The sequence below is a fragment of the Lichenostomus cassidix genome, chromosome 7 (genome assembly GCF_008360975.1).
Source record: "Lichenostomus cassidix isolate B80296 chromosome 7, HeHo_3.0, whole genome shotgun sequence".
Lineage (NCBI taxonomy): Eukaryota > Metazoa > Chordata > Aves > Passeriformes > Meliphagidae > Lichenostomus > Lichenostomus cassidix.
The window spans coordinates 4514110-4538489 of NC_139488.1; the positions used below are offsets into that span (position 1 = coordinate 4514110).

General features: G+C 48.2%; 1 protein-coding gene and 1 long non-coding RNA gene across 7 annotated transcripts in view; one reads left to right on the plus strand and one right to left on the minus strand.

Moving 5' to 3' along the window:
- Positions 1–13283, minus strand: part of HDAC4 (histone deacetylase 4) — a 163723-nt gene extending 150440 nt beyond the window's left edge. Inside the window, exon 1 of one of the 3 annotated variants that reach the window (XM_085065865.1) lies at positions 13153–13283. The gene's annotated coding sequence lies outside the window, so the exon portion shown is untranslated. Of the gene's footprint in view, positions 1–10802; positions 10995–12603; positions 12712–13152 lie in introns of those variants that run through there. The other 2 variants (XM_085065866.1, XM_085065868.1) reach the window with 2 other exon arrangements.
- Positions 13284–13286: 3 nt separating this feature from the next.
- Positions 13287–24271, plus strand: LOC146434366 (uncharacterized). 4 transcript variants are annotated; one of them, XR_014853362.1, is made up of 3 exons: positions 13287–14271; positions 15441–15669; positions 21608–24271. It is a non-coding gene; the product is annotated as an uncharacterized LOC146434366 (long non-coding RNA). The 4 variants fall into 4 exon arrangements; XR_014853360.1 differs by having other exon boundaries at positions 15441–15619; XR_014853363.1 differs by lacking the exon at positions 21608–24271 and adding an exon at positions 16669–19146 and having other exon boundaries at positions 15441–15619.
- Positions 24272–24380: the final 109 nt, after the last annotated feature.

Consider the following 24380-nt stretch of genomic DNA (forward strand, 5'->3'; position numbering starts at 1 on the left):
CGAGTGAAAAGGAGCAGAGGCTGCTGACATATCTAGACTCCCAGAAGCCAGTAAATATGCAAATGGGCTGCCATTTCTGCCAGTAACACTCAGAACCAACTTTGATTCTGCTCAAATATATCGCATTAAACAAGGAGATAAGCCCAGCACTGAATCTACACAGAGCAGCTCCCTTTGAGCAAGACAGCTTTACTTCTCACTCCGGGAAATCCTGAACAAAGCTTTCTATTCAAAGAGTCTCCACTCTATCACAGTGTTTATGAATAACTTTGGCCATTTACCTTTTAGTAGTCTAATTTGCAAGTACTATTAAAAACTCTACATAAAGCCATAAACCACCCTGGAAAAGCTGCATCCAATACCAGTCAAAAATCCTTCCCCAAACCAGGAAAGGGCTTGTTGCCCCGAAGCCACAAACAGCAAATTTCACACGAGATGTCAGAGAGGAGAAAAGAAAGGGTGTATTGAATGTGCATCCCTGGAGACAGAGATTACAGAGCAAGAACTGAAGTTGATGTGACCTGATAGCAGATGATAAACTCAGGAGATGATAAAGGCATTCCTTGGACATTCATCTGCTGTCCTTGGAGTTGGGACAGACACACCAGGCAGAAATAGAGATAGATGAAAATATTAAATGTATACATTACTTATTTTCATACATACGAAATATATACGTGTGAAATATATATATATATATATATATATAAACACCAGAGGCAAAGAAAGCAAGAAAGCATTTCTTATTTTCACTTCATTTTATCTGCCTACCACCTCTGAATCAGCGACACAAGCTCAAAGGCCAGTGCTGGGTATAGTCTGACACACATTTTACACATTGCAAAAGCAGCTCTCCCCTGCCATGGCAGGGACTGAACTCAGCCTCAAGAACTGATTTCATTCAATAAGGCTGTTTCCTAACAGAGGAAAAATAGCACAACCTGGACCCCTCCTCGACAGCCCTTGGCTGCCCTTCTGAGATTTCAGCACACAGGCAGGAGCACCGAGAACTTCAAGCAACTGCCAGTATCAAAAAATAAGTATGTACAGAAGCTAGGAAGATGTAAAAAATAAAAATGAGACCTTTGCAGGCTGCACAAGCCTCCCACGTATGGCACAATACCACAGGAACAATTTCCCCAGCAATGAGAGGTGCTGCAGGGAGATGAAAGCAAGGCTCCAGGAGCAGGACCTGCAGGAGCAGGGAGGCTGCAGGAATTCCCAGGAGCAGGGAACCATTCCCATCCCTGTGGTAAACACAGCAGAGAACAGGCTAGCAGGAGATGGCTGGGGAAAGCTCGCAGAGCTGCAGGAAGGTTATGACAAAGCAGGTTTGCTGGCAGGGAGGAGAAGCAGAGCCACGGACAGGGGTTGTGAAGGCCTCTGCTCCAGGAGAGGAGAGCCTCGGGGAGAGGGAATAACCCACCAGCTGGAAAATGCCAGAGCAGGAAACACCTGTGCTGGGTGCTCACCTGTGCTCAATCCCTGCTCCCTCCATCCCAGCACTGCCCAGGGAGGAAAACACCACGACCTGCTGTGTGTTTGCCTCAGCTTCACAGCCACACGTGGTGGTTGGCTCCAGCATATGCTCAGAATTCCCTTATCCCTACTCTGAGCCTGCAATCATTCCCATTCTCCTTGCCAGTGCTGAGAAGGAGCCTCAGAGCTATATGCTGAGGCCCTGGAATTTAAATACACGATAACACTGTAAATAAAAGGAAACAAATTCCTTAAGGAAAACCTTTTCACATGCCAGATCAGTTCCCAATAGTAGCTGCTCTGCTTTGACAAGAGATAAATATTTACAGTCTGAAACAGAGAACACCTTGTGTTGCAATACTGGAACGCAAACCTTGTCAGTCCCAGTATCCTTAAGAGAGAGTTTTGATATTTAAAAAGGAAAAAAAAATTAGAAATAAACCCCCAAGCTGAGCACTTAGAAGCAAACACACATTATTGTGCTCATTTACCCCACCAAAACAAAAACCTGAAGGTAGTCACACAGAGAAATTGTCACACATGCTGAATCCAGAACAGATTTTCTCAAAAGGAGACCTCATCCCCCAGGGAATGTAGACAGTTTACAGCAAAAGTCTAAATTATTGCCAAGAATATGCTGCTTTTTTTTATTTATTTAAATATAGTCTAAGTTGCTCCTCTTAGACATTTCTCCAGCAAATGTAGACACTGAAGATTTTTCTTACTGGAGCAAAGAGGCAGCAAGGAGGATCACATGTCCCTGTCAAACTCCTTGGATTGGGGCATTCCACACCGGGAATACCCTCAGGAAGAGGGAAGAGAAAGCCCAACAGAGCCTGAGCTATCTCAGCTTCCAGCATGACTCCCAACCTCTGGGCCTGATCAGCTCCTTCCAGCTAAGGAAAGAATGTGGGGAATGTCATTCATACTGGCACTTGGGAAGCTCGAGGAATGGAAAGTGTACAATCACTGGATATCCTTGTCCCGAGGAGGGTGATAAGATGCTCTCATTTCTAGCAGCAGACAGCCCCAGCTCAAGTTGCTCAGGTCTGCTGCCATTTTAAACCAGCTAAACACATCATTAAACATGAGTGCTATTTTTTTCCTGCACTGTCTGTGCAGTCCAGACTCCCGTTTCTAACAGGATCTGCACAAGGCCAGCCTGGCTGAGCTGTTACACTGCAGGATTTCATATCTGAGGTGCAATTTTCCTCACCCAACTGCTGTTTGGGCTTTTATGACCCGCTCCCTTTGAAGTGGGGCAGCCCAGCCACCGGCGGGCTCACTGAAGAGTTCAACGTCTATCTGCTCCTCTCCATTTCCTTACTTCCTTCTCCCCTTCCCAGGGAATTATTACCTCGTGCAGAACTTTCCTGCCCTGGCCTGGCTGCTGCCAGGGCCGGTGTTGCTCCACCATCCCATCCCTGCAGTCAGCCAAGCCTTATGTTCTGTGCACAAGTTCTCCGTTCTCTCCCCTGCTTCCAGCATCCCTGCACAGCAGTTTATTTTTAGCCCAGCATTTTTAGAGCAAAGCCCAGAAGCAGCACACTTTCAGTGCCAAACAGAATTCAGCTGCGATTCTAGTGCTGTCAGCTGACAGGAGGACACTTGGGGTTGATGGCCACAGAATATTGGTGTGGCTCTGTGGCTGCCACCCGTAGCCACCACAGACCCCTGGGCTCTGCCAGCTCCACACCCCACTGACCCTGGGTTACCACAAGGCTCAGCCCAGTTATTGCCACACCATCCCCCTCTCCAGCAAAGGAATTGTTTCTCAGAGAGGGATCTGATCCCCCCACAGCAGCTCTCTACATCTGCACTGCCACAAGCCAGGCAAGAATCACGGAATCACTGAGCTTGGAAAAGACCTCCAAGATCACCAAGCCCAACCTTTGAGCACTGGGTGCCACATCCAGTTGTTTCTTGAACACCCCCAGGGCTGGTGACTCTGCCACTCCCCAGGCAGCTCCTTCCAAAGCCTGACAACTCTTTCAAGGAAGGAATGCTTCCTGATGTCCACCCTAAATGTCCAGAAAGAGAACTGTACTGGCCCAGGAGAGCCCAGAGCTTCCCCCTTGCAGGTCCACATGAACGTTTGCAATTTGGGCTCACCACTCACAGCCAGCTCAAGGCAAAGGGGAGATCCCTGCTGGCTTTACCAGGTGCTGGCTCAGGCCCTTAACCACGAATACAGCCAAGGAGAAGTGCCCAAATATACAAAGTGAGGCTCCTACCCAGCTTTATCATCAGCTTTCTGGGGTCAGAGGTAGTTTTCAAGTTACAAATACTACTATTTGCCTCCTTTTTACTACAGCATGTTGTTTTCAGTGCAGTTATAGAATCATAGAATGAGATCCACCAGGTACCATCACCACCTTTTTCTGTTGATAGAACACAACCTAGTGCAGGCAACAGCAGCAAAAGATACCCAGACACAGCAACTGAGATGAACAAGACTGTGTAATCTGTGTAAATCCACCCAAAATCAGCAGGGATTGCTCATAAAATTGCACAGTAAAAGCCTTTTCTGCTTTCAGCAGCCCACAGAATGTCCTCATGGACAAGACTGCAATGACAAGGCCATCTTCTCCAAAGTATAAAGCAGCCAGTGACAGATCCACACTTTGCCCTGAAATCACATCAAGCCTTTTTGTCCACTGACCCAGAAGTCTCCAGCTTTTCCGCAGGTTTGATAATTTATAACACAAAAACGCAGATTACTTTTCCCTGTCACGAGTTGGTGTGTTTTGCAAAGCTCGAAGCAGGAAGTGTTTTTCCTGATGTTAAATATTTCATTCACTGTTACAATTAAGCCCACCCTCAATGGCTCCATCCAAGGCACAGGGAGATGAGGCAGCAGGGATGGATGAAGAAAAGCCTGACAAGGAAAGGCAAACACAGCCCCCAAGGAAGCATTAGATACCCACCATGCACAACTCGAATAAATACTCATTTCTAGTCCTCTCCCTCCTCCTCTGATCACACTTCAGGTCAATATCTTGTGAGAGGCACTCCTGACTCAAATGCATCCTTCAGCCTCCACCAGGATCTGACAGCAGGTATTTGTTGTGGAAATAAATAAGTAAAGAGCATTTCCTCCTGACCAAAGCACTGCTATTTGATTCAAACAGAAATCTGTCTTGGGCTGGAGAAATGCACAACAGAATCCATATGAAGAGTAATTTATTTTGGGAGGTTCACATGCCTCAAGTAGTGAGGAAGAATTGAAATGCAAATGCAGATCACAGTAGGCAGTGTCTGTCCTGGCCCAGTGGAAGGACTGGTCACTCAGCAGGACATCCAACACCAGATCCCAACACACATGACTGTGTGGCCTCTTTCCCTTGCCTTCCCACACAGCCTTGCCTTGCTCTTCACACAGAGCAAGGACAAGACATGAAGTTTTGAGTGTTGTCACCATCCAACACACCCAGGCCTTCATCACCTGCTGAGTAAGAGCAGCAGCAGCACTAAAACATGAACTCAGCTGATCCATGCAGCAATTCCAACCCACAGCAGGGCTCAGGGGCACAGAATACAGGGGCTGAGTTGTTGACCAACAGCAGAAACAGCAGTGTCAGACCAGGCTTTCTGCTTTGCGCAGGGAGCAAAGAAGGGCTGAACTTCAAAACAACCCAATGGAGATCGTGCTCACCTTCAGGGAATGATTAAGGTTGGAAAAGACCTCTAGGACCATGGAGTCCAACCCTTAATTCAGCCAGGTCCATCTCCTTCCCTGCCCTGAAGATGCTCCAGCAGCACAAACCACACTCAAACTGCACCCTCCCCTTGGGAAGGCAGCAGGAAACTGCACCTCAGTGTTATAAAAGTTATCAAAGCTGCCAGCCTCCATCCCCTACAGCAAGACCTCCAGAAGTAACATGATCCAGTAGCTCCTGAGTTATTCCAGAGCATTCTGTGCTCCCTTTTTGCCCAAGCAGTCTGAAGAAACAAGCTAGGCTTCCATGCAGGACACACATCCCACCAGAGTGCCACATGAGGCTGTGCTCCATGTCACCGTCCTGGTGACCTTGTCCGCGTCGTGACTTGGAGAGGTCCCCTCTCCTGACTCACCCACGGCACTGGGGACAGCAATTTTATTTTATTGTCAGTCTCTGCAGGCTGCACAAACAACTCTCTTCATTTGAAGAAATGAGTTCCACATATGCAGTGCTGTAAAATGTAACCCAGCCTGCAGGAAAGCTCAGTTTTACCCATGAATTCTTCCTTTAGGACCTCTCCTGACACTCAGTCTGCACCACAGCTCTTCCCCTCCAATGCTCCCTAGGAATTCCATGGTCTTTACATCCCTACTTGCCTGCAGCTAGACCCACTGCATTCAAAGTGGGACCAACAGCTCATCTTCCATCTCATCCCACCTCCTTCCAAACCAGTGCTCTCAAATATCTGCCCCACTGCCACTGTGTTCCTGGATGGAGATTTCTCCCTTCTCCCTGCCCTGAGGCTAAAACTCACTGACCATTCCAGTTTGCAGAATCCGCATTGTTTTACAGGTTGTGAATAAAGCAATTTTTCTTAATTTTTTGTGCACATTATTTGAGCAGAGAAGTAAATCTCACCACTCGACATGCACATGAACCTGCAGCAAAAGGCAACCTTTTTTTTTTGTTTGTTTTTTTCCACTCTGGAAGAACCACCTGTATCGAGGATTTCACCAGAATCCACAACAAACAGTAACAAGAACAAGGTAACTGTAGCTCCCATGGGGAAAAATGTAACCTTCCAAATGCTTTGAAAAACACTCCTTTTCTGAGAATTTCTCGGGAACAGCACACACCAGGATTAATTCCTTGTTTCAGACTCACATTGTGGACCCTTTCCTGGGAGATAAATTTTTGTCAACACAACCCCAGAACCAACCTGAGCATTATTTTCCCAGAGCAAATGCAACATAAGCTGCTAGAGCACATCAGGAAAATCCAGGCAGGAGAAGGATGTGAAATGACTGGTGACAGCCCAGTTATGAGTAACTGCTATTCCTCAAAGTGAAGTTAACACAAATTCTATCAGCAAACTAATGCTCTCCCATGCACGTGACAAATGGAAGTTCATTTTACACAGAACAAGACACAGTGTACTAATGCTCACAGAATTTAACTGTAATTAAGTCTCGCTGACAGACACCTCATTAAAGCGCCACTTCTGCAGAAAAATTAATAAAGTGAATTATTTCCTACGTGTGAAATATCAGGGTTTTTCCCTACTCATGAAAGATACATGGAGTTCAGTTCAACTGGATGTCAGTGCTCCCCAGAATGAAGGAGTGACACGCTTAAAAAGACATTTAAAACAACACATGACTGTGCTGCCAAAACCCAGGCTGAGATGCTCAGCCCCTACAGGTTATTTTATCCTGTGATGGCAGAAAATAAAACCCTTAAAATACAATTCTTCATCCAGCAGATATAGACAGATGAATAGGCAGATTAAATAACTGGCTTGTTATTAGAAAACCAAACTAAATTAAAACAACCTAATCTTGGCCAAGCTAAAAGGAGGACTGTCATGACCCAAAGATCCAGTTTTCAAATTGCAACTTTTCGGGGTTTAAATGCTCCTTATGTGAGGAACAAAAGTTCAGCCACTGATGAGGGCAGAGGGTTGAGTGTGCCCAGGACCAGGAGCCAACACACATTCCTCTGCACTAGGAGATGGCTCTTTGAAGCACATTTTAATCACACTTTTCTGAGGTAACATCCAATAAGAAAATGAACTAAAAAAAATGAAGATCAAGATGTGCCGAGTAATGAATGCCATGAAAAAGGCCTGAATTTTCAGAGAGGAAGGCCAAGCTGCAATTCCTTGCAAAGGGAAAACCACGGAAGCTTTCCAAGAGATTTTTACAGTCTTTTTCTAATTGTTCCCTTTTTCAACATCATTATGCAACCTCCGTGTGCTTTCCTGCTTCTCTACCCCCTTTGATTTCACCCATTCTCCCCCCACAACTTCTTCTGAATGCTGTGAGGCAGCTCCTTTAAGACAGCCAGAAATACAGTGCAGATTTTTCTCTCCTCCTCCTCCTCCTCTCAGTTTAAACTGCCCAAATCTTTCCGGTGAAGAAGCATTGCCCAAAATCTGCTCGCTATTCAAGCAGCCCTGGCAATGACAAGCAGCACTTCATGAATCATCTGTTATATATTGCCTTATCAACACGGTCCACTGCAGGAGAAAGTAAACCTGGCCCACTTTGGGGTTGTGCATAACACAATCAAAATGCAAGTGGCGTTAATTACAGGAGGCTTCTGAGGAGTTCCCTCATCCAAGGATTCAATATAGGCTATATATATATATATACATGTATATCAGACAACCTAAATTGAACCAAAATGCTAACAGCTATTTCCTCCCCCACCACACGCAGCTTTTACTTTAATATTTTAAAAGCCTATTTACCCCTTTTACTGGTTTCCAATATTGTCACATTTCTAATTATTAAAGCTGACAGCTTTAGTGTTTCTGCTGTTTGTCAGCTTCAGCTCTTTGAGGCAAACACACATATTTTTATGGGGTTCCCCCCCTCCAAACCAGACCTCTAAGCTCATGAACTGAGGAGAACCTTCCACTGCTCTGAAGCATTGGTATGCTTGGACCTGGGGAACCTGGAAGCAAAGGCAAAATGGAAAAGAGAAGCTATCCTTGAGGCAATTGGGCTCAAAACTGAAAAGCAATTGTGAATTCAGTGACAAAACACCTCCCATCAGCTTCTGGGTCCAGTAAAACGCACTCTTACAAAAACACAAACTCAAGGGATTCCAGTAGGACTCTGATAAAATCTAAACCCATGTAGACTAGGTAGCAAGATTAAAAAAGATGATGGAAAAGAGATGAGATAACTGGAAGCTAAAGGTGAACTGGCAGAGCAATGAAGTAGAATATAACACCACCAAAGAAGCCAGCAAGAAGAATACTTGGCAAATATTTAACGAATGTCATTACCAGTGGCCAAATAACACGTTCAATTAATATTTCCTTGTGGTTTGGGACAAGCTCTGCCATTTGGAACAGGCCAGCAACAGATCCCACTCAGCAAATAAACTCCTCTGGTAACTGTGGGTACTCTGCCATGAGTGCAAGACAAGGCAAAAGGCTGGAGTTTATATTTTTTATATATATAAATATAAATACACAATGCCAAGGAGCACACAAACACTTCTTTAGCTGGAGGAAGACACCAAAGAAGAGTTTAAACCCCAAAATTAAACTGGAACAGCTGGGCAGTGAGCATTACTAAACCCACACAGACCCAAGGTAAGCTCAAGAAAACATGGGGACAACTGGTTACAGTGACCTTACAAAGGTACCTGCATGAGAGGAACGCTGGAAGATGAAGAAAAACTGTCCTAAAATATTTGATTCTATCCCATCTTACATATTTGTGGGCAAGTTTTAGCCTCAACACTTCGTTAGCAATGCATTTGGGCACTTCATGTATAGAAAGTCTGCAGCTTCCCCTGATTTGCAAGCTGCAAATGAACCTTGAGGACAAGTTTCAGGCACTGCACCAAGCTTCTGCATCACAGATACACCTCAGGCTGGCTTTAAAAGGTCTATTCCCCAGAAAGCACAAAGCATTTGAAAGAGAGATAAAGAGGGCAAACTAAGATAAACCCATGGGCAATTTTAACCTTTATTTTGAACAAGTCCTACTCCTCACCCCTGCAGTTCCACAGGGGATTTAAGGTTGAAGACTCAACTCTACCTTTTCAGCAGGCTATAAACAGGCAGCTCCTGTGCTTCCACTTTGCCCATGGGAGGAAGAAATTCCTCCATGTGAGGGTGGTGAGGCCCTGGCACAGGGTGCCCAGAGAAGCTGTGGCTGCCCCTGGATCCCTGCAAGTGTCCAAGGCCAGATTGGACAGGGCTTGGAGCAACCTGGGCTAGTGGAAGGTGCTCCTGCCCATGGCAGGAGGTCGAATGGGATGAACTTTGAGGTTCCTCCCAACCCCAACCACTCCATGACTGTCTGGCAGAAGGCCAGGAGAAAACCAGGCACTGACCACGGGGGCTGAAGGCACACATGCTCAAGCTGCTGCTCTCGAGGAGTGGGCAAACCACAAGGCTGGCAAGTAACGAGCTGCTGGTGAAAGCACAACAACCTGACCCAAAACCATCCCTCAGCTAACACAGGTCCATGGCACTGGCAGACCTTCCCAACCCAGATGCTCCAAGGGTTCAGGAGGCAGTCTGGAGTTCAAGCTCTTGAAGATCTGGGCAAAACACATTTCTTCAAGACAACCCTCAGCAATCTGCACTGACCCAAATATCTCTCATCAGCTCCTGCTACCAGGGAACTTCTTCAGGAGCTCATCAATCTCCAGGTGTCTGTAAACACATCACTCCTAGTTTAAAAATGAAAAAACCTCATTCTTGTATTTACCTTTTCTTGTATTTACCTCTTCCTGTTGTGACTGACTGCACTGTTGTTTTTATATTTTCTGCAATAATGGGACATTGCCTGTGAAACATAAGCACAGCAGAGAGTTGTATCTTCACCAGCATAAAGATTATGCAAGAAACTACTTTTACTGTTTTCATATACTCATAGAATGGTTTGGGTGAAAAGGGACCTTAAAACTCATCTCATTCCCATCCCCTGCCACGGGCAGAGACACCTTCCACTATCCCACATTACTCCAAGCCCTCTCCAACCTGGCCTTTTTTTATTTTCCTAGTGATTCATCATCAAAGGCAAGCAAGAAAGTGAAACTAATTTGCAATAAGGAGTTCACCTGCATCCCACCCCAGGATCTTGGTATCCTCCACTTGTTGTTTCCCACATTGGACCCTCCCTGGGCTTTCCAAGAACTTGGTAGGTCACACCTGGCAGTTTTCCTCTACTTTAGGACAGCCTGTTTAGGAGATTTTAGAAGATGGCAGCACACAGACACAGACTGCCCAACAAACATCTCCTCCCAAGGGAACACAAGCTTTTCATGCCATTCGTGTGCTTTCTTTCCATGCCTCCATCCCACTGAGCAAATGACAAATTCTTCTGGTATTCTGAGGTGATTTTCAAAACGCTTTATCTGATCTGTCTCCTTTCTAAAGCTAGGTCCTGATGCAAAACAAAACAAAAAAACCAAAAAAAACAGGGTGGCAAAATTAACATTTTGAAGATTTAAACATATTTTTCCCTAAGTTTAGACCACCAAGGGCACAGCTTAATATCAGCGCTGGGAATCTGTCAGATGCACATGCTAAAACATGTCATCCAAGGACGAATGGAAAAAGCAGAGAATCCTGGAAAGCTGCATCTTCCACATTTCACTTTACCCAGCAAATCTGCAGTCGCTAAAACTTACTCTTTCTAACTGGGTGGCATTTTACATTTCCAAATGTAATTGAGTGAGCGTGTTGCCATGGCGACAGCAGGGTTCTGCAATAACTTTGTTGCCTTGTAATTGCTTGTATATTTGTATACAAGCAGCTGAGCTTTCTTTAATTCAATGCCCTCAACTCTTCCAGCGAGGCTGCGGAGCGACGACGGCAGCTTTTTTAGGCTCAGAACTCCGAACAGTGGTGCTGGAAACATCAGAAACGATTAAAACTCAGCGCCGCGACCGACCGCATTACACACACACACACAAGGAAAAAAAAACCCACCACGAAAGCCTGCCAAGAAGCAGATTATTATATAAACTTCAGAGCTCCTTAGCTTTTAAACATGTTGCCGTTACAACAACAACAACAAGGGAAAAAAAAAAAAAAAAGCACAATTCAGATAATTAACTCCAGGTAGATTTGGCAAGGAGCGAAGCACTTTAAGGGCAGGGAATAATGCAGTGTGAGTCCCATTTATTGACAGGGCATCATAATACCAGTAAATCAAAACGCACTGGCCAGGGGATTATTCACTCGCTGTGCCTCCCAGGGCCAAAATAATGCCTGCTCCATCTCCCCGGCCTCAAATCAGCCTTATGAGGACAACGGGATGCAGCTGTGGGAAACGAGCACGGCACCGAGCTGCCTGGTGGGAAAGAAGTGGGGAAGACGGGAGGGAGCCAATGCCTCGCCGCACGCCCCATCCCCGGGTTTTACAAGGCATTTTCACACCCTGAATCCTCCCACACCTTCCCGACACAGATCCCCACTCCTTGGGAGCGTTTGCAGAGCTGTAATCCAGCCCGGAATATGAGGCAAGGCTGGAACACGAAATCCGCTCGTACGGGCGTTAGCGGTGACGAGCCTAATTTATGCAAATCTGCCAAAACAGCCTATTGACAGGCAAAAAACCCATCAAAACCAGCACCTTCCAGTACCGCGGAGTGGGCGCACAACACAATTATGCAAGTGCTTTGAGCGAAGGGCAGGTTTCCTTCCCCTCCAGCCGCTGCCCAGCGCCGAGCACTGACAGCGTCAAATTATTGTTATGTAAATCCATCTGCTCCGCGGAGCTGTCAGGGCGCCGCGAGCAGCCCGGAGAGCACATCTGGGGCGCGGGCAGCGTTTCGGGGGAGCGCCGGGATCGCGCAGCATCTCCCCTGATAAATCCCTGCAGCAAAACCCACACGCGGCTGCCGGGCAACACCTCCCTCCGCGCTCCTCCGCCAGCCCCGAACCTCGGCTTTCTCTGCTTCGTTTCGCCCCGTGCAAGCCGAGGCTTGAGGTTTCGCGGCGGCACACGTGGTTTATCGCCCCCTCGGCCCCCCAAAAGCGGGGTGCGGGGGGCGAGGCTGCAGCGCTGGGCCTCGGGCTGTCAGTGCCACCGCCGGGCTCCCCGAGAGCGCCGCGCCGCCGAGGGCAGCACCCCCCGTTTGCCCCCGCCGGGCTCAAACAGAGCCATCTCGGGGTTGTTTTTCTGAAGAGGAGGTCGGTGCCGCGGGGCCCGCGGCCGAGCCCGGCAGCCCCGGGGAGCGGGGCGAGGGGACGCAAACTTTCCCCAAGTCCCGCGTTATCGCCAGGATAAGGCTAGCGCGAGGAGGCGCGGGGGGAGAGGATGGAAGAAGCGACCCCGGGCCGCGGCCCGCCCGGCGCCGCAGGGCCCCGCCGCGGGCGTCGCCCCCGCCGCAGGGCCGCGCCCGCCCCGCCGAGCCGCGGGGCCGGGCCCCCGTGCGGCTCTGCCCGCGGCCCGGCGCTCGCTCGCCCGCTCCGCCGGTCACTCACCGCCGCCCGCATCGCCCCGCCGAGCCCCGCACGGACCGAGCGCCGCCGCCGCCGCCGGGGGACGAGGCGGAGCCGCGGCCGCCCGGGAGGGGCGGGGCGGGCGCGCGGGGGGCGGGGCTCGCAGCGGCGGCAGCCCCGCCCGCCCCATTCACAAAAACCGGGCCCCGCGCGCTGAGTGGGCGGTGGCGCTGCCCGTCACGCCCCCCGCGCCCCGCCCACCCCGCCCGCCACGCCCGGCCCGGGGAGATGGCGCGCGGCGGCCCCGCCCCGCCCGGCGCGACGCCCAATCAGCGCGCGGCCCGGGGCGCCGCGCGGCTCAAATCCGCCCGCCACCGCCGCGCGGGCGCCTCCGATTGGCGGCGGCAGCTGCCCGTCACCGCCCCCTCCCGCGGCCGGGGCGCAGCGGGGACCAGCGGCCCCCGGGAGCGGCCCCGCCGCGCCGCGAGCCCGGCGGGCGGGGAGGCGCGCGGCCTTAAAGGGGCCGCGCCGCGGGCGGCCCGGGTGCGGCGGCGGCGCGGCGCGGCGGCGGCGGAGCGGCCGCGTACTGACCTGGGCGGCGGGCGAGGCGGGGAAGCTGCGCGGCGATGGCCCCCCCGGCGCGGAGCGCGCCACCGACGGACTCAGCCCGTGACGGGTTCCGCCATCTTGGAAATTTTTTTAGATGGGGAGTCACGTGGTGCGACCATTTTTCCCCCGCGGCCAATCAGCACGCGCGGGTTATTTATAGCCGCGCGGGGGGAAGGGAGCCAATCGGGCCCCGCCCCGCGCGCCCCCGGCCACGCCCCGTGGCGCGCGGCCCGTCGCCATGGCGACCGGGGGGCGGGCCGGGGGCCGCCATGTTGGCGCCGAGCCCACGGCCCCATCGGGATCGGGGCTGGGATCGGGATCGGGATCTGTGTGGGGCGGGACGGCATCGCAGGGCCGGCTCCCTGACCCCGAGCCCACAGCCAATGCAGTCCGTGCCGTGTAGACGGCATTGCAGTAAAACGTGAAACTTTGGGGGTTTCCCCCCGGTTTCCCCAGCCGCGCTCTGCTCCCGAACGGGCTGTTGTGTTACCGTCAGGTACCGGCTGAGCTGCAAACGGCTCCAGCGAGCCATACACCCCAAAAGGGCAGGGCATGGTGCAACAGCCTCGCCTGCATCGCCGAGGGGAAAGAAATAAATACAAATAGCAATACAAATAGCGGTAAAAAGGAGTTGTGCGGCATGTTTCCCTCTACCCCTGTTTTTGCAGCGACCATTCAACATTAATCGATTGTTCAGATTCCTGAAGAATCGCCCCATGGAACTGTCGGGTGTTCCTTGGCTGGCACAGCTCGTTTCACCTCAATTTTCTTGTTTCACCTCTGATTCACACGCTGTCCAAAACTCCCCAGTCCTGCTCCAAACCTTCCCGGTGATGGGAAGCAAAACCCTGCCGCATCCCGGGGGACACAATCCGATGGGAACATCCCTCCTGGGATGCACTGTCCCGTTATCCCTGTTTCCTAGGGCTGCCCCATCCCTGGAAGAGCCCGAGGCCAGGTTGGACAGGGCTTGGAGCAAGCTGGGATAGTGAAAAGGGGACTTTCCTGCTAAGCTTCCAAGGAGTTTCTTCCCATCCTTGCCTGAGACAAGCTGCAACATGACATTCCTTACTCGCAGGCAGCCATCCCAGCACGCTGCTGGTGGGTTTGATTAATTGGCTCTGGCTAAATTGTTTTTTAAAACTTCCAGATTTCCCTTAAAGCAAAAAAAAGAAAAAAGAAAAAAATGAACCCGTGTCGTTCAGCCATCTGGATTTACATAAATTGTGGGACCTGATGGGAATTGCTAACAACTTTGTCCCTCTCTCAAGCTCTGCGTGTATGTGGTGATATATAAACACTGCTCCTTTTCTCTTTTACCTTTTTTGAGGTATTTAGCACCTATATTTTCATTTGAAGGGGCCACCCTTATAAAAGTCCTTTATATTATATTGATCTCACGTTTAAAGTTGCCTTTTTTCCATGCTGTGAGCAGGCTCCCCAGGGAATGAGCACAGCCTGAGGCTGCCAGAGCTCCAGGAGTGTTTGGACAATGCTGTCAGGGATGCACAGGGTGGGATTGTTGCGGTGTCTGTGCAGGGCCAGGGGTTGGACTGGATGATCCATCAATAATTTCTCCATCCCTGGAAATGTCCAAGACCAGGCTGGACGAGGCTTGGAACAGCCTGGGATAGTGGAAGGTGTCCTTGCTCATGGTAGGGGATGGACTCTGACAGTCCCCTCAGCAGTAACATCCCATTAACTGCAACTTTTATTTTTTAGATACTAATTTATGCCTGTCAACTTACAACCATTACATTTTGATAGCTCTATGCTGGAGCATACAGGCAGCATGGCTTGCCGTGCAGCAGGCCTGGAGTTTGGGGATATTTTCCCTGGAATACACACCTGAGAGCACCACTAGCATCAAAAACACCACTTCTGCCTAAAGCTAAAGCCCTCTTTGTTTCATTTTCAGCTTCTTTGGGCTCGTGGGCTTGTTTGTTGCTCTTTGGCCAGTGAGGTTTTAGGTTTCCTCTCAGGGTTGTTCTGCCCTCTTTATTTGGGGCCAGCTTGTGTGCTCAGATGGACAGATGGATGTGTGTATAAATAACCTCCCAAATTATTTTTGAGTGTCAAGAGACCTGTGGGTGGAAGGGCTTCAGGGCTGGAAGGTTGCTCTTGCCAGCTGTGTAGCTGGCCAGGGTAATACTCGCTAAGGTAACAGATCTAATGCTGGTGTGGGACACACCTGTGGCAGCCAGGTGAGTGTCTGCCTTCCAAATCCTTTAAACAGGGCTTACAACCAATATTTTTTGCCTAAACTGCAGGTTCTAAGGGCAACCCACCTGTGTCCCACCTGAGCTGGATGTTGTAGTGAGTGCAGAGCTGTTCTTGTGGCTGCAAACCTGCCTGACCACATCAGCTGCCTTCTCCCTCTGCACTGCTGAAGTCCTTTCGAAACAGGAAACGAGAGGAGAAAACTGTGCCCTGAAAGTTGCCATGGAGTGTGAGTTTTACCTTCAGGTTTTGATTGATGCCGTACCTGTGGCTGTGGGTGTGAGTACGTGTCTCTATTAATATCCAGTCTAGGCTAACCTGTGCATAATGGCAGAAAATTAAACTTCTGTCATTGCTCATGTAAATTAGACCTCAGAGATTCACAAGGGAAAGGCTTCTTTGCTGTATGTTAAATGCAACATATTGGCTATAGTTGTATATAGTCGCTTTTTACTGTAATTGCAGCTGAAAAACTCACTCAGAAGCCAGTTGAAGCAAAAAATAAAATTCTAAAAAAAAAAAACACAGAAAAAACCCACCCTGGCAGAGCTAATTCATAAAGATTTAAATAAAAAGCAATTACAGAACTTCCCGCCTACCTCCACCTCATCTTTAGCTGAACTCCTTGTTTGTCAGGAATGATTCCATTTTTTATGTTCTCAAGCAGGAAACAGCCATCACAACACTCCAGCTAATTTCCCTCACTAGTCACAGGGAGCTGGTGAAAGTAAAATTGGGTGCTTCAGCTTTCCACTCCAATCCTGCCACTCCACAACCTAAAGAAAAAAAAAAAAAAAAGGAGGATAAAGTTAGAAAGAGAGCCATCAGGAACTTCCTCTGGAGCCTAGGCATCAAAGATCTGCTTCAAGTGCAGGTCCCACTTGGTTCCTTGGACAAAATCAAGCCTAGACACAATTTCCAACCTGGTGATTGCTTCTTCTCCTTCCCTCCTGATCCTTCAGTCTCCATCACTGACCTCCCTTGGCTTTCCTGTCCCACCCATCACCCTTCTGTGCTTTCTCTCCCATTCCCTGTTCTCCATCCTTCCAACAGCACACTGATGTACTCCCTCCTGCTATCAAAAGAAAATCTCAACAAACCCACTCTACTTACAGCTGAAATGGGACAGGGAATGTTAAATTTACATTGCCCCACTCCTGGGGTTTCCTCCAACACACCTTTTATTGTGGAGTTTTGTTGCTTTGTTGTTTTGTTTTTTTTTTTTTAAATCCCGGTGAATTCTGCTTCAGCTGGAACTCATCCTTCTCTCTCCTGCAGAGACAGACACCTCTTCCTTGCCACTCTGCAAAATCCATCCCCAGTGCAGCCCTGTCTGGCTCAGAGCGAGCTGTGAGCAGAACAAGGTGGTTCTGCTCCACTTTTGAGTCCCACCACGCCTGTGTTTGGCTGCAGGAGATGTTTCCCAGCTTGTCTGCACACCCGACACTTCATCAAGTCTTCAGCACTCAAGGCCTGAAGAGCTGAAATCCTGAAGCAATAAGAGCCAGACTCTCAGAAACAAGTTAATGCTGTTGTTTTTGGGCAAAATCAAGTCCCTGTCCCCCACTTGGGGGGAAAAAATGAGGGAGTGAAGTTCAAAATGAAGGTCACAACATAAAGTTTGCTTTCTTGTCTGTATTTACACTTTACTTTTGCTGGTGGAGATACATTGGATTGTTACAGCGGTCATTTCACAATGGCTAAGTCCAATACACTTTTTTCTATTTTTATATAAAACTCCTTGCTAAATCTTTTTTCCAATATTTTTCTGGATTTTGTCAACTTCTAATTATTTAGGAGCTATGCTCTCAGCTATGTTATGGAATATCCTGAGTTGGAAGGGATCTACAAGGATCACCATTCCTACTTCAGAGAGACAAATTATTCTGTGGCCATTACAAACCACCATCCAAAAGTTCTTACCGTGTCATCATCCCTCTAAATTAGACTGAAGAATTAAGAGCATGAAAGAAATCTCTTTTCCCCTCAACTGCTTTTTTTTGGTTCAGTCAATTTTAGTAGCACACTAAGGCCTAAATTTAGACAAAAAAAAAGAAGTTAGTCTGAAATGAAGATGGAATCTTGCTGAAGTCAAGGCTAGAATAAGTGTTGGATACACTTAGTTTAGTGGTGATCATTTTCTGATTCTTGATATTAAAAATAAGGGCAATGTGCATTAAATTATTGTATTTATTTTCATCCATGGCAGCTGCTGGGAGAAAAATGTGGGGTGTGTCTCTCTATAATGGCAACCTTAGAGGAAATATTGATCCATTTTTCTATTCAGTATCTTTCCACCAGAAAAGAAAAATTATATATCATCCAGGGTGAAAAACAATTAAAATCTAAATAAATGTAAGCAAAATATGACCCAAAAAATTATAAATAAGAATATACACAGCCTGGCCCCTGGGTGTTGGTTTTACGTGAAGATTCTGTCTTGCAGCTGAATGACGAGCAGGATATTTTTCTGCTGAAATATTGATAGTAGATTACACTAAACCACAAACTATCTCCATAAAGCCCATCATTTCTAATCCTAATGGTGTTTTCTTTCCCTTGGCTGACTACTACATTCATGAGATGATGGCTTTATTCTATCTGGGGGAAAAACTTTTTACCATACAGCTAAATTAACTTGTCAAAAGACTTCAAACTTCGGAAGCTTTTACAGCTCGATTCAAAGCTATTATTCAGGATTGAATGAGAAGGCTGTGGACTGTAAAAGCTGGCAAAAAAAAAAAAAATCAGTGTTGAGGAGTTGAATGGAACGCTTACTTTTTGTTCAGGTTGTGTGTGTTTCATTGAGCTGTCTCGGAAGAGCTGGATTTTTGTATTTGAAGGCAAAACGCTTCTTTCTGCTGCTCTGGAAGCTGTGACCCAGTCCGTGCTCTTTCACACACACTTGGTTATATTTAGTTTGTGCCAACCTAAATAAGTGTCAACCAGCTCTCCAGAAATGCGGGGAGCACAAAAGAGAGCGGCCAGCAGCTAAATTGAGGCAGAACAAGAACACAATTAGACTTATTTTTATCCCTTTCTTTTAAAATCAGATCATAGACTATCTTACAGTCAGCTACAGCTTTCTCATGCAAATAAAAATGCCTGGCTTCAGGAGCAGCAACTTTTAGATTTTACAGACGAGGAGCAGCTGGCAGAGCTTGCGCTCAGAGTCTTTCCTGTCGCCGATCCAATCTACTTTGGGACAAAGCTGGAATAAAAAGCCAAGCTGACAATTGCAGCCCCTGGAAAGGAACCCAGGGCTCTCTGGGAGAGCATGCAAACACATTCAGGATGTGGCAGGATGGGATCCATAATGGCCAGCACGGGGAGGGGCCTGGATTCAGCGTGTTCTGGATGCAGCTGCCTGTGGCTGCTCCACAGGGAATGCTGAGCACAGGAGCAAGTCTTAAATACAGCTTGTCACCAAGGCCTGCAGGGAGGTTCTGCCATCCACCAGGGACCCACAACTCACTCTCCTATTCAGGAACTGAATTAGAGTCCCCTGACTGTTAGTAGAGATGCTCAGAACTTGCAGCATATTCAAGTTCAGAGCACGCAATCACAACAGAATGGCAGATCCAAGTCCACATCCTTCTTCTGCCTGGCAGGTTCCTCCTCCTGAGGGATTGTGGCCATGGAGGCACAGGACAATGTCCCTCCTGCTGCAAAGACAGGCCACTGAGCAGAGGGGTGGGCAGGATGCACCAGAGGACCAAGCAGATACAATAACTTGTTTAGCTGATATAGAGGGGGTTGAGGAATGTTTGGGCTCAGGAATATCAGCATAGAATCATGGAATGGTTTGGGTTGGAACGGAGCCTAAAGACCATCACCTTCCACAGCCTGCCATGGGCAGGGACACCTTCCACCAGACCAGGCTGCTCCAAGCCCTGTCCAGCCTGGCCTTGGACACTTCCAGGGATCCAGGGGCAGCCACAGCTTCCCTGGGCAGCCTCACTGCTCTATTACTAAAGAATTTCCTTCTAAATCATCTTCCCATGATCTGAGTTTAGGTTTAGAGGGAACCAGCAGCAGAGCACCAAGGTGTCTGGGGGTTTGGGACTCCAGAAGCCAAGCTCTGGAGAGCACTTAATTGCTGCCTACATAATAAGGTATCAAGATCATCTCACAGTTATTAGCATTTGAGACTAAAGTAGCACTGATAGATGATGTGTGTGGACAAAATTGTATGGACATTTCAAATTCCCCATTTCTTCTTCCTCTGTTTTGCTGTTCTAAGGGTTGTTTAATCTCATTTCATGGGGTCATAGTGTTCCCTGAACACCAATATCTATCAAAAGGCAACCATGCTTTGCATTGGCAAAACCTCAGTTGACTGTTTTCCCTTTCCTATGGCAAAACCAAAACCGCAGCCAGTTTTGCATTGGAATCCACTAGAAAGCACTAAAATACTTCAAATTTTCTCTATCTGCTTATCAAGGAGCAATCCTCGTGGTGTATCAGCTTTTCAGTCAAGTGCCCAGAGAAGCTGTGGCTGCCTCTGGATCCCTGGAGGTGTCCAAGGCCAGGCTGGATAGGGCTTGGAGCAACCTGGGATAGTGGAAGGAACCCATGGTAGGAGGTGGAACAAGGTGATCTTGAAGCTCCCTTCCAACTCAAACCATTCTGTGATTCCGTGAATATATCTGAATTTGCTCACCAGATAATAGATAAAATCTGAAAGTAAAAGCCTGTGGCTCACACCGAGGAGGCTGTTTTTGGATAGACAGACAGGTCTTGTACTCAAACACATCATCCACAGATCATTCCTGCAAAGGGGAAAGATGCTCAGACCCTTAACTCTCCTCTTTAAGAATGTTTTCCTGATGCAAGCTCCTTAAATGTGGTATCTTAAAAACTCATGTTCCTGACAAGCACCTTCACCGAGTTCTTCAAGAGCATCACAGCAGAGCAAGACATGCCAGCAGAAGTGTCCAGAATAGCAACAGTGGCATCGAAATCATGAAAGGAATGTCTGAAAAGTCTGAAGGGTTATACTCAGACCCTGTTAAATAGCTGGGTGGGACTCTGGAATCCAGCCCTCATTTACAGATACGTTGTTTGATAGAAATGTAAGAAGTGAGTGCTGGCCCATTAGTGATAAAAATAAAGTTTAGAATGTATTAAGATGAGAGGTCAGAGGAGTCAAAGCCTCTGCAGCCCTCGAAATGTCTGTGTGTGTGACTCTAAAACATGGGCAGAAAGGAGAACTACTTCCTTCTTCCAGGATCACTAGGCAAGATCAGGCCTGTAAAAGACCAGGAGGTCCCTCTAGCTTTCTGCCAGAAGAAAAAAAGAAATAAAAAAGGCAGACTTCCCATTCTGAAAAAGAGCAGATCACAGAAACCCTGCGGTGCCCTGGACTAGATCCAAGGACAGGACTGCATGTGATAGAATGGAAACTCAAATGGAAGAGTTGTTTCAAAAAAGCTTCAAGGCCGTGGGGACCAGCCCAGAGCTGGAATGTGAGGAGCTGATACACAGATCAATAACACCCACACTGCAGAGTAAGGACTGTGCATTCCTCCTTTTGGAAAAGGAAGGGTTTGCAACAGGCACCTCTAGAGGTGCTGCTGCAGTGGGATGTTGCAGTGGGATTGGTTTAGGATATCCACACCTCTGGCACCCGAGGAGATGAGGCACACAGACCTTGATTCATCCACTTCAGGAGCTTCCTAGCAGGTGGCCTGTTGCACATTAAAGGCTCAGCTATCAGCACAGCCCTTGTCTTCTATCAGAACAAGGGGCAGGATGTGTTCTGCTCATACACAGAGCCCAAGGAGCAGCGACCATGCAGTGGGAGGTGGAATGATCCAAAACTAGGATATGCCCCCTTTTTTGCCTGCTTATCTGGTCAAGGCAACCATAGAATCCCAGAATGGTTTGAGTTGGAGGGGCCTTAAAGCTCCTCCAGTTCCAGCCCTGTGCCACGGGCAGGGACACCTTCCACTACCCCAGGCTGCTCCAAGCTCTGTCCAACCTGGCCTTGGACTCTTCCAGGGATCCAGGGGCAGCCACAGCTTCCCTGGGCACCCTGTGCCAGGGCCTCCTCACCCTCACAGGGAGGAATGTCTTCATGTCTAATCAAAATCTATCCTACTTCAGTGGGAAGCCATTCCCTGTGTCCTGTCCCTCCATCCCTTGTCCCAAGTCCCTCTCCAGCTCCCTTTAGGCACTGAAAGGGGCTCTAAGCTCTCTCCCTTCTCTTCTCCAGGGTGAACACTCCCAGCTTGTCTCCATAGGAAAGGTGCCCCTATCTTACCTCCAGCACAAGAACACTTTTTATCACCTTGCATTTGGTAAACCCAGACAGCTCTTCTGGGGGAGACATCTTGTTAAATTATCCACAGCACTACAGATGCTCGGCTCTTTATTTTGGTCGTATATTTCAAAGAACAGTTTCTCCAGCAAACAGCGCAACAGCTGTGGCTGATAAAACTCCTGGGTGCCATCATTATCCTCTTTTTTCTGATAGAGACTGTCACAGATTTACCATCGAGTTTTGGGTTGGATGCCGGCTCTCTACAGCCAGCCAAAAATAAAATGGAACTGGATAGCCTTAACATGACAAAAGAAAGATTTCCAAGGTTGGAAAACTAATGGAATTGCAATTATCAGATGAGAGGAAGAAGTTCTGTCCAACACAAGGATATACTTTGGATGTGACAGAGATCTGCAGCCATACTTTCTCCCATGCTTGGGCATGGGGATCTTGCCACAAGACTGAGGATTTTGGAAGGTGGACAGACTCCTGAAAAGAAAGCCATCATGAAAGAAGTTCTCTGAAAATCTCTTACGTATTTCCAAGCTGGATTCCCAGGAGCATCCATCACTTACTGGCTGTCTACAAATCCATCCCTGAAGTCACACTCCAAAATTCTCTCCTCAGGTTTCTCCTCATCCAGAAACCAAAGTCAGACCTGGAAACCTCTTCAAAAGCATCCTTAGTCTTTAACATGCAACTGTCAAGGGTGTGAGGTGACACCTTCGGCAGGATGCAGACCTGCAGCTCTGGGGATCATGGAATCACTGAGGTTGGAGAAGCCCTCCAGGATCATCGAGCCCAACCATGAACCCAGCAGCACCAAGCCACACCCCGAGTGCCACATCTGCATGTTTTTTGAACACTTCCAGCGACAGTGATCCCACAACTTCCTTACATTTCTACAAGGCAACTTACCCCTCGAAAGCAACTTTCCCAGAAGCGAATTCCTCGCTCATCCAAGATGCAAAGCCGAAAGCCCTCGGTATTGGATTTCCTCTCCTGCCTCACGGGGCAAAGCCGCCTGCCTCGCCAACCCTTCTCAGCAGCAGCCTTGAAGACTTAATCCCAAAATTGTAGGGCTGTTCCATGGAGTCAATGGGCTCTGTGTGCCGGGGCTGGCGGCGAGGCTGCCAGGTGAAGTGCTGGTTTCTGGGATGGACACACCTGACCGCTGGGAAGGGGACAAGGCCACCGTAGAACCACAGCAACTCTGCAGCTTCCCCTCGCTGCCAGCCTGGATGGCATTCAAAGCAGCAAAGAAATGATCCCTGCTCCCCAGGCATCCCATCTTCCATGTGTTTTAATGAGCCAGCAGGGCAGCCCCCCGTACAGAACAGCAGCCTTACAGTTGGTTTTAAAGAAGCATTTTTGCTTTTCTGGACTTGAGCCCAAAACCCCGCTTGGAGTAACTCACATTCACGTCAGCAGGACAACCCCAGCCAAAGAGAAAGTTCTTTTTTTTTTTTCTTTCTTCCCCTTTAATTAAACTGTTATTCTCTCAAATCAAATGTAAGCATTCTCATCATTCCAAACTAAGAAAGATCACAGGTGAATGCTGCCAGTGAAATTAAAACCTAACTGGAGACAACTTTTCTTTTAGCAGAAAGTGTCTTTTTTTTTTTTTACTGGATGCCTCTTCACCGAGCCAACTGTTAGAACTGAAGTGGGGCAGATTTTTAGACTATCAAGTGCAGAAGATGTTTTCTGTCTGCATTCCTCTTTCAGAGGAGATATAGCATCCTCATTTCTCTAGGCTTGGTTTAATGCCTCCTGTCTTGGAGGGATGATCATGCCCAAAACACACCCATTTGCCACAGCTGCTCCCTTCCTTCTCAGGGCCACCAGGAGCTTTGTTGGCAAAACCAAACCCTCCCTGTCACTGCTGGGCTGCTGTGCTCATACCAGGTAGTGACATTTCCAATGTTACTCATGCCCAGAAAGCCCCAACACCAAAAGAGCAGCACTTCGCCCCAGCCTGGCTGCCTGGAGGTCACAAAAGAATCATTTAGGTTGTAGAAGACCTTTGGGATCACTGAATGCAGCTGTCAACCCAGCACCACCACTAAACCACATCCACACAGTCGTTGAGCACTCCAGGGGTGGTGACTCTAGCACTGCCCTGGGCAGCCTGTTCCAACTCTTTGCAGCCCTTCCCATGAAGAAATAATCCCTTCTTTCCAGTCTAAACCTGCCCTGGTACAACTTGAGGCCGTTCCCTCTCCTCCTGTCCCTTCTTCCCTGGGAGAAGATCCTGACTCCACCTGGTTGCACCTTCCTGTCAATTTTGGAATCCTCAGCTCCCACCAGCCCTTTAAAAACCTCTTGTTACAACCCTTGGCAATTTATTTCCAGCCTGCCTGTGTGTTTTACAGAGAGTGGGGTACAGAAACCCTGGAGACTGACAGAAAACAGCAGAGTTAAAAGAACAGAGTGGAATTACCCATCTACTGCTCATTAAGTGACTTCAGATGGTACCAGCTTGCTGGTGTTTTCTCTGCATCTCTGGCAGGGAATGTTTTATTTGCTTAGTAAAGTTTTCACATGCAATATGTTGTTGCTGTTTTGTTTTGTTTCTGAAATCCCTTACCTATATATTTATTACAGACAGATATTACACCCTGGCAGTAAAGAAACACTGCAAAGTGCTAGTTAACTTCTCAGAGCTGACTGAATAATTCCATAAATACGAGGGGACTGAAATGACAACAATAAAGGGATCTGT